Below are 10,449 nucleotides of genomic sequence, written 5' to 3'. Positions count from 1 at the left end.
GAAACAGATGCATATTATGAATAATTTAATTTAGAAAGACATTACAAATATTTATCAAAACTATAAGTTAGAAAACAGGAAAGGAACTGGTGGTAGAATTGGTTATATTTTTGCCTCTTGGGATTAAAGACAAACAAACAACAATAACACTTTGAAATGCAAGTGTCTTTAGTTACTCCAAACTCCAGAGAAAGAAAATGAATTATCAAACAGAAATCACTTCTAAGCTCCAGCACAGAGGCAACGTGTAATTGCTGATCACTGCCTACCTGTCCATGATTCTTTCCCTTCTATAGGTAAGCACACCAAGCAAACATGAGCAACATTTTGAAGGTTTCATAAAAAGCTGATAGTGGGTCTACTATATATAATTTTATTGTATTACCTCTGTAAGTAGAGCTAATTAAGAGGGCATTGTCCTATAGTCAAAAATTTCCATTAAAAACTGTTAAATGAATTAATTTCAGTAGAGATGACTAGCCTTGTTAAAAATGCTGACGTAAATGATCCTGATTTAACACTTTTAATTGTTTGGCAAGAGTTCTACTCAGTTTTTTTAAAAAGCTCTGGCATTTAGTATGTATTACACGTTCCTAAAGAAAGGTATTTGATTTTGTATCATGGGTCAACTTGAAGATACATTTCTTTTAAAAAGGTACTGCATGTTTGTTAACAGTCTGCTACATGTTCACGATCTTCCGTGGTCACCAAAGTCGACATGGATGACCAATTAAATGCTGTCTTGGGTGCTTATATCATATTAACACACTTTTGATGGGTTAATCATGTTTAGTTTCCTACTGCTGTTATAATAAATGATCACAAACTTAGTGGCTTAAAATAACACAAACTTACTATCTTACAGTTTTGGAAGTCAGAAGTCTGAAATGGGTCTTCCGGGGCTAAAATCAAGGTATCAGCAAGGTTGCATTCCTCTGAGTCTCTAAGAGAGAACCCTTCTCCTGCCTTTTCCAGTTTCTAGAGATGCCTACATTCCTTGCCTCCCTCGTGGCTGCATTGCTCTGATCTCTGCTTCTGCTGTTGCCTTTCCATCTTTCTCTGTGACCTTCCTGTCTCCCTCTTCTAAGGACCTTTGTGATTTCATATGGGCCCACTGCCAAAGACAAACACAGCTGGATATTCGTTAAAGCGGTGAGAACAGATTTTATTCAGTAACTACAGACTGTAGGGAAAGAGCTGAGCTCCACTCTGATTTAAAGAGAGAATGAGGAAAGAGGGAGGGGAAATAGTGGGGGATTGAGCAGAGTCAGGGAAGTGGACAATTACAAAAAGTGGGGAAGGGGTTGGTCCACGTGAAACCCATCTGAGTTTTCTAACTGGTGCTTTTGCAAGTCAGGTTTCTACCATCCCACAGAGACTGGGAAACAAAGGTCCTATCTTCAGGTGTTGGCTGGAACAAACAGTAAATTCTGGCATCTTGAGTTTTCTCAGACAGGTATTTTAAGGGGGATAGGATTATCCCAGGGGTATGGCCTTGAGCTGTTTAGAAACTATGTTAGTGTTTGTTCAAGGCTTTATAGGCCAAGGTTGAGGCTGAGTTGAGAGGAGGGCTCAGAGGAGCCTAGATGGAGTTTGGTCAAGGAAAGAATCATTGTCATCACCTGGCTAATCTCTCCATCTCAAGATTCTTAACTTAATCACACTGCAAAGTTCCCTTTACCATGTAAGGCAACATCTTCACAGGTTCTGGGGAGTAGGACTTGAACATCCTCGAAGGACCTATTACTCTGCCTGCCATAGATGACAATGTTAGATCTCCATCCCTAGCAAAATATTTCTCCTGTCAATTTTAAGTTTTGATGGACTTGCACATCTATGACTGCTAACTGAAACCTCATAACAGTTTTTTGAAGCAGAAAAACAAACATCTTTGAACCATTTTCTGATGAGGGAACTAAAGCTAAGAGATATTAAGAGCCTCCACCAAAGGCCTGAAATGATGGCAAATGCACTGAAACCTAAGTTTCACCTCTCCTCAGTTGCAGGTACTTTTTACGAAATACGACACTGATTTAAAAAGTATTGCCTACATACAAATATGAAGAGATTAAAACAAAAAAAGAAAACAAAACATATTTATGGCCTGAACAAAGAAACTGCTTCAGTGCTTTGAAATACATTTTCAACTTTTATGAAAAACTTATATTCCCATATTCTGAGTGCTTTTAGTGCTGTTAATTTTTTCAAGACTCTAGGTCAATGAACTGTGGACATTTTCTCAGGTTTTGGAGGCTTCTTTGTGCATTGCTGAATTAATCACAGAGGATATGATAACCAACAACATTAATTTTTTTATGACTAACTGTGATGACAATGATTCTATTTCTAAATAAATTTATTTATTCATGCAATTAAAAAACACTTAGTATTAACTATAAAAGCTATGCTTCTGCAAGGAGTTTTCAGGTAGAGACTATTTCTTTACTACTGTATCACCAGTTCCTAACACGCGTCTTGGACTTTGGAAATCGTCGATTATTTAATGCAGATAAGTAAAGCAGTTTCATGTAGCTATTAGAGAGGTAAGCACAGGGAGAGTCCTATGGATATGGCAGCCCCTAACCTCATCAGGAGAGAAGAGGTCATCACTGAGGGCCATTAGGTGAGGAGAATCCCTAATATGTGCTGTGAAAGAGGACTAGCAATAGAAAGAATAACAATAATGGACCAGACTGGGGTGGGGAAGAGCATTCCAGGGGAAGAGGGGAGAAGATGGCAGGGGACAAATTGTAGAGAATCTTCTATGACATTGCAGGTTGTGTAAAATGTTCTTGAAATTTTTCTCTATTTGAATTTAAGTAGTGCAGGTTATTTCCATAGGTATGTGAATGTATAAACATAATTTGCCTATTTGATATTGACAAGCCAAAACAACCTAGCTTATCATTTAATAACAACATTTGAATCTACTAATAATTGACTAAGAAAAATATGCTGAAAAATATGGAGATGACCTCATATTTTTTAAATTGAAGTATACTGTTGCAAAGCAAAAAGGAAATTAATTAATCCATCATCCAGGTGCAGGCAATGATTGTAATTATTGGAGGCTTGGAACCCTTGTTAAAACTGTAAGCAAATAGTGAAATTAATTTGGGTAGGGAATCCTATCAAATGCCTCTTAAAAGCTTCCATTCTTAATTCAGCATCTCAGGTAAGTTAAGCAATTTAAACCTGAACCTGAAGAGAACTATAGAATCTGGAAATCCTTCAATATTCGAAGTCAATTTTCTGGTTAATTGTGCTTAACTCATTAAGCCAAAAATTTCATAACAAAAAGTTTTCCTTTTTTCACAGCTTAGAGAGAAATGGGGTTACCACCATTTCACAGTATATTTCAGCCATGTGTCAGTCCGACGTATTCAATACGTGTATTTGACATGTATTATTTGAACAATCACTTCTCAATGCATTTGACACACTTAAAACACCCTTCCTCTTTAGTAAATGACATCATACCCTCAATTGCTCAGACCATCTTGAGTCCTCTCTTCCCGTCACACCCCACATCCAAACCAGCAGGGCTTCTTTTCTTGTTTATTTTCTGTCTGCTCTCTTGGAACGTAAGCTCTGAGGGAGCAAGGATCTTGTCAGTCCTGTTCATAAACAAATCCTCAGCGTCTAGACAGACTAGGTATTCAATGCATATTTATTGAATGAATTAATAGAGATATTAACAACAGCTTTTTGTATAAGATATGCATTCTCTTAGGTGAGTTTTTTTAAATAGACTACATTTTTTGAGCAGTTTTAGGTTCACAGAAAAATGGAGAGGAAGGTACAGAGATTCTAATATACCCCCTGCCCCCACACATGCATAGCTTGCCCCATTATCAACATCCCCCACCAGAGTAGTGCATTTGTTACAATTGATGAAACTACCTTGACACATCATTATCACCCATGTCTGTCGTTTAGGGTTCACTCTGAGTGTTGCACAATCTATGGGTTTGCACAAATTTATAGGGATATTCAATCACCGTCATAGTATCATACAGAGTAGTTCCACTGCCCTGAGAATCCTCTGTGCTCTCCCACCCATCCCCCCTTCCTCCCCTCAACCCCTGGCAACCACTAATCTTTTTGCTGTTTCCATAGTTTCACCTTTTCTAGAATGTCACGTAGTTGAATTCTTCCACTGTGCAGCCTTTTCTGATTGGCCCCTTCACTTAGTAATATGCATGGAAGTTTCATCCACATCTTTTTATGGCTTGTTAGCTCATTTCTTTTCAGTGCTGAGTAATATTCCACTGTCCGGATGTGTGGAATATTTTGGAATTGGATTGTGGAATGTGTTTATCCATTCACCCACTGGAGGACATCTTGGTTGCTTCCAAGTTTTGGAAATAATGAATAAAGCAGCTATAAACATCTGTGTGTAGCTTTTTGTGGGATAGGTTTTCAACTCCTTTGGGTAAATATTGAGGAATACAATTGCTAGATTGTATGGTAAGAGTATATACTTAGTTTTGTAGGAAATGGTCAAAGTATCCTCCAAAGTGGCTGTACCATTTTGTATTCCCATCAGCCGTGAATGATAGTTCCTATTTTTCCATATCCTCTTTAGCATTCGGTAATTTCAGCGTTCTGAATTTTGGCCATTCTAATAGGTGTGTAGTGCTATCTTGTTTTAATTTGCATTTCCCTGATGACCGTGATGTGAAGTATCTCTCATATGCTTATTTGACATCTGTGTATCTTCTTTGGTGAGGTGTCTGTTAAGGTCTTTGGCCCATTTTTAAATCAGCTTGTTTGGTTTTTTTTTTATTGTTGATTAGGTGAAATTTTGAAATGTACAAAAAAATTTAAGAAATGAAATGGTGGTCCCTGTAATTATATCCAAAGGTAATCACTGTTAATATTCCTTCTAAAAATCAAACGGTAAATCTGACATATTCCTTCTAAAAATCTGAGTAAATATTGTCATATCCCTTGCAATAAATTCCTAGAAGATGAGTTAGAGCAACAAAGAAAATTAATTTTTAAGGCTTTTAAGATACATTGGGATATTGTATAAACTTTTTAGAATTTTCATTTTTCCCTCACATAAAATTATATGTGTTTTCTCATATTATTAAAATATGAAGATACCTTTTAATGTTTGCATATTTAATCACAAGCACACACCATAATTTAATGTATTAATGTATACTTTCATTGTGATATGAAATTGTTTTACATTTTTTGAGTTTATAAGAAACACCATGATGAACATTAGTACATAATTTTTCTGGATACTTCTTTGATAACCAAACAAGGAATTACATCAAATGATGAAAACATTTTTTAGGCTCTATGCACACTGCCAAATTACTTCCTAGAAATATAATAGTTTACACTCAATAAACTGAACATGAGGGACTGATTCATTGCCCCTTTATTATATATGTATTTACATTTATTTTTTAGCTAATTCAGTAGATAAACATGTTTTCATTGTTTTAATTTTCAGTTATTTGATCACTAGTGGGCTGAATATTCTTTCTAATGCTTTTCATATTGATTTACATGTATGTCTAATTAAAATATTATTAAACATATTACACATACAAAAGGTATACATAATTTAAATGTGCACTCTAAAAATCATTATAAATAGTCATAATAAAATAAACCTCTGTGTCTTCACAATTTAGTTTATGGAATAGAACTCCTAAGACTTTTAAGGTTCCTGTATATCTCATCCCAACCTATCTACTTTCCCCCCCTACAGAGATAACCACTATCCTGAATTTCTTTGTTTTCTTTATAGCATTACCAAAATGAATTTTTCCCTAAAAATATTTTGTTTAATTTACCTTTTAAAACTATTAAATAAATAAAATCATGTTCTATGTACACTTCTGTGATTTATTTTCATCATTTTAAAGTCTCTGTGGAGATTCCTCTATGTTGCAATATGTAGTGTTGTTTATTTTTCAGTTCTATTTAATATTCTATCATAGCAATATCATACAATATTCATTCACTCTATTTTGATGGAAAATTGGATTATTTGCATTTTTTAGCTATTTTAAACTATGCAGTTTTAGACATTCTTAAATGTATGTATTCTTATATACAGGAGCAAGAGTGGGTATATATTTAGCTGGTTGTAGAATTTATGCATCTGTGGCTTTAATGGGTAATCTGAATTGTTTTCCAAAGTAATTGTACAATGTACACCTGGACCGTTATGAAAATCCTCATTGCTTCACAACTTTATCAACCCATGGCATTTTCTGACTTTATTTTTTGCCAATCTGATAGACAGAAAATGACAAATTATGGTAGTTTTACTTTTCATTTACCTGACTACTAATGAAGTTAAGTATCTTTTCATATTTATCCTCATCTGAAAAAATGGTTTCCTTTTTTCTTTTTTCTTTTCTTTTCTTTTTTTTTGACAGTTTGACTACTGAGGTGTTTCTATTTTTCCTGTCCATTTATCAAAATTATTTAAATATATTATGAATACTAATCCTTTGTTGGTTATATCTACTGTGTATCTCTTTTTTCTGTTTGTGGATTTATTTTTCAGTCTATTTATGGTATCTCTGAATAAACAGAAATTTCTAATTTTAATGAATTGCAATATATAAATATTTTGTTTTTCTAGGTTGTGCTTTTTGTATCCATTTTAGAAATCCTTCCCTTTTTTTGAGGGTTTAAAGATACTATTTTAAGTTTTCTTCCAAATAATTTAAAGTTTTACCTTTCACATTTAAATCCTTAATTCATTTGTCATTTATTTTTGTGTGTGGTGTGAGGTATGGATTGAATTTCATTTTTTTTCCTGAATGAATAACAAATTATCTCAGCATAATTTATTGATTAATCCCTCTTTTTCTCTCTGATCTATAAAGCTAGCTCTATCATACATTGCTTCCATAATTTATGGGTTTGTTTCCTATCCTTATAGTAACACCTAACTATCTAATTTTTACAAAGCTTTAAAACAGAGTTTGTTATTTGGGAGGGCAAATAGTCCTACTTCTTTCTTCTTCTTTATGAACATTTTGGATATTCATTCTTTGTTTATTTTATATACATTTTAGAATCAGCTTGGAGAGTTTCATGAAAACTGCATTAATAATATTTTTCAAGTTTTACTTTATATATGTTTTAAATAGACTTTTACATCTAGAATAGTTTTAGATTTACAGAAAATTTGAAAATATAGCACAGAGTTGTCATATACCCCATATCTAGTTTCCCTTATTGCTAATATTTTGCATTAGTGTTATAACTAATAAATCAATCCTGATACATTATTAAGTAAACTCTATATTTTATTCAAATTTTATTAGTTTTTCCTAATGTCTTTTTTCTGGTGTAGGATCTCATCCAGGATACCACATTACATTTGGTTGTCATGTCTTACACTCCTCTGATCTGTGACAGCTTCTCCAACTTTTCTTGTTTTGTGACCTGATAGTTTAGGAGAATACTGGTCAGGTACTTTGTAGAATGTCAGTTTCATTCTGTGCAATGTTTTCTTCATGACTAGACTAGGGTTATTGGTTTGGGGAGGAAGATCAAAGAGGTAAAGTGTCATTCTCAACACATTTTAACAAGAGTACAATGCTATCAGCATCACTTATCACTGACGATATTAACTTTGATCACCTGGCTAAGGTAGTGTTTACCATGTTTCTCCACTATAAATTTACTTTTTCCTCCTTTTTCATACTCTTTGGAACCAAGTCGCTAAGTCACGAAAGGAGTAAGAAATTATATACTATCTCCTTAAGGGGGAATTATCTATATAAATGTTTTGAATTATTTTGCATGTGAAATTTGTCTCTTTCCCCCCATTTATCTATTTATTTAGTCACATATTTGTGGACAATCCTGACTCATGAATATTTATTTTATTTTCATTGAAAAGTATTGATTATAAAAAAGTATTGATATTTGCTGTGTACAGAATTGATACATGTATACAATATGCGATGATTAAATCAAGGTAATCAGCATATTCATCATTACAAAACTTAATCATTTCTTTGTGAAGAGGATGTTCAGTCTCCTCTCTTCTAGCCATTTGATAGTATGCAGTAAATTGTTGTTAATTGTAGATGCCTAGCTCAACCGTACACTGATAGAACTTATTTTTCCGATCTAGCTGTTAGGTGTCCATTCACCAGCCTCTCGGTCTCCCCCCCTCCCACCTCTCATAACCACAGTTCTGCTTTCTCCTTCTGAAAGCTCAACTCATACTTCCTCTTTCTTTCTTTCTTTCTTTTTTTTTTTTTTAGCTCCCACTTATGACTGAGAACATATTTCTCTTTCTGTGCCTGGTTTATTCACATAATTCACATATTTTTTTCCGAGCGCATCCATGCTGCTGCAAATGGCAGAATTTCATTCTTTTTTTAATGGCTAAGTAGTATTCCACTGTGTATATATACCACACGTTCTTTATCCAATTGTTTGTTGATGGACATTTAGGTTGGTTCCATATCTTGGCTAATTTGAATAGAGCTGAGATAAACATGGGAGTGCAGGTATCCCTTTGACATGTTGATATCCATTCTTTTGGATATACATGCGGTAGTTGGATTTCTGGATTGTATGGTAGTTCTGTCTATATTTGTTTGAGAAACCTCCATACTGTTTTCCATAATGGTTATACTGATTCACAAGTGGATATTTATTTTATATACATTTATTTATTTATTTACTATATTTAATTAATTGTATCTAATGTATTTACAGATATCCATTGATATATATTGATATTTTGTTTTTAATTATATTGAATTCATAATTTATTTGGAGAAAAATTGACAAGATTTTAAATCTTCTTATCCATGAACATGGTATGTCTCTCTTCATTTATTTGTCTTTTTTTTTTGTCTTTGAATAAAGTTTTTGTGTTCCCTTCCAGGAATATTTTGCACATATTTTATTGAATAAATTACTTGTTTTTGTTTTATTTTTGTTGCTGTCTGTATCAGTAAGGGTTCATACAGAAGACAGAAATCATACCTGTAATTTTAAAAAGAGAAAATTTAACATAAAGAATTATTAACTAGTAAAAGGTGATTAACTTCTAAAAAGAGTCAAAGAGAACTCTAAATAATACAGAAATAGCAGATGCAAGCAGCAGTTGCTAACTCTAAAGCTTAGAGAATATACTGAACAGAAGAACATATTTGGAAGAGTTCTCCTCCCAAGGCTTAGGTTCAGATCTCATTGAAGAGAGTGTGTCTGTGGCTCACTGGCTGGTGGAGAAATTCAAGTAGAAGCTGCAGGCCTGAGCTGCTGAGCAAGCCATGAAGTTGCCAATAGGTTGGGCCTGGGAAACAGGAATCTATTTGCTAAGATGCAACTGAAATTTGCTGGTGGATGTGCAACCCTGATCTTCTGAACATCACTGGCAAAAATGCTGCTCCCTTGAGTGCCAACAGAACTTACTGAGAGGTGGGCACCATTGAGTGTTTGGCACACCACTGACAGCCATGCTGTAGGAAATGAAGGAAGGCACACCAAAACCAGGAAGGGAGACTTCTTCCTTCTGTTATGCCTTGCAGTGTCCCACTCGTTCCCCCTTCTGACAAATCTTAACATTGTTCCAGCAGGCAAAGAAGAAATGTTTATGTGGTCCAGATCCAGAATTACAAGACAAAGAAAGGTAGATCTGGCACACTATCACAAACAGTACATTTTTTTAAAAAAATAGAATGTTCTCATTATTACTAGTGTGTAAGATTACCATGAGGTTTTGCCTATTGATGTAATATTTGGCAACTTTGACAAACTCCCTTATTAATTCTAGTATCCGTGTATCCTTTTGGTTTTCTATGCTGACTATTTTAACACCTGTGTGTAATAACCATTTTGTTTCTCTCATTAAAATCCTTACATGGTTTAAAATTTTTTTTTCTAGTCTTACTGAACTGAACAGAACTTACAGCACACTGTTAAATAGAAGTGGTGATGGTGGCATTCTTGATATGGTCTTGAATCTGAAGGGAAAGCTTTCAATGTTTCCCTGTTGACTATAATATTTATTATAGTCTTTTTTGTCAAAGATATACATTATAGGTTTAAGGAAGTTCTTCTCTACGCAAAAATTTAGAATATTCTCATCATTGGAGTAATTTTTTTTTAAAGGCATACTTTTTTTTTCTTTTGATGGCTGGTAGATACAGGAATTGAACCCTGGACCTTGGTGTTATCAGTACCACATTCTAACCAACTGAGCTAACCAGCCAGCCCTTGCTTTTTTTTTTTAAAGGTAAAGAAAATTTTTTATAATTTTTTTTTCTTGGTGACTGGCCAGTGTGAATATCAGAACCCCTGTCCTTGGTTTTATCAGCATCCTGCTCTAATCAAGTGAGCTAACCAGCCAGCCCAGCCCTTGTAATTGTGTCTTTTTTTTTTTAAAGGTATACTTTCAAGAAGACCTTTGTTAAAATTGTAGGTAGCCTCTATTTAATT

The sequence above is a fragment of the Cynocephalus volans genome, chromosome 8, assembly GCF_027409185.1.
Source record: "Cynocephalus volans isolate mCynVol1 chromosome 8, mCynVol1.pri, whole genome shotgun sequence".
Taxonomy (NCBI): domain Eukaryota; kingdom Metazoa; phylum Chordata; class Mammalia; order Dermoptera; family Cynocephalidae; genus Cynocephalus; species Cynocephalus volans.
The sequence above is the reverse complement of the archived record's forward strand: the minus strand, read 5'-3'. Positions refer to the sequence as shown.